This window comes from Arachis hypogaea, chromosome 12 (genome assembly GCF_003086295.3).
Source record: "Arachis hypogaea cultivar Tifrunner chromosome 12, arahy.Tifrunner.gnm2.J5K5, whole genome shotgun sequence".
NCBI lineage: Eukaryota > Viridiplantae > Streptophyta > Magnoliopsida > Fabales > Fabaceae > Arachis > Arachis hypogaea.
Genome location: NC_092047.1, coordinates 36,146,560 through 36,146,919, shown reverse-complemented (window position 1 = coordinate 36,146,919; position 360 = coordinate 36,146,560). Strand labels below are relative to the sequence as shown.

Here is a 360-nt window from a genome sequence, read left to right as displayed (position 1 = left end):
TATTTTATTCTGAGCCAATATGGCATTCAGAGTATCAACTTCAAGAACTCCCTTCTTCATAGGCGTCCCATTATTCACAGGATTCCTTTCAGAAGTGTACATGAACTGGTTATTAGCAACCATGTTAATGAGTTCTTGAGCTTCTGCAGGCGTTTTCTTTAGGTGAATGGATCCACCTGCAGAAGTGTCCAGTGACATCTTTGATAGCTCAGATAAACCATCATAGAATATATCCAGGATGGTCCATTCTGAAAGCATGTCAGAAGGACACTTTTTGGTCAACTGTTTGTATCTTTCCCAAGCTTCATAGAGAGATTCACCTTCTTTCTGTCTAAAGGTTTGAACATCAGCTCTAAGCTT

General features: G+C 39.7%; 1 non-coding gene across 1 annotated transcript; it reads left to right on the top strand.

The window, feature by feature from the left end:
* Window positions 1–252: 252 nt before the first annotated feature.
* LOC112731339 (small nucleolar RNA R71) lies at window positions 253–360 on the top strand. Its single transcript, XR_003167122.1, has one exon. It is a non-coding gene; the product is annotated as a small nucleolar RNA R71 (small nucleolar RNA).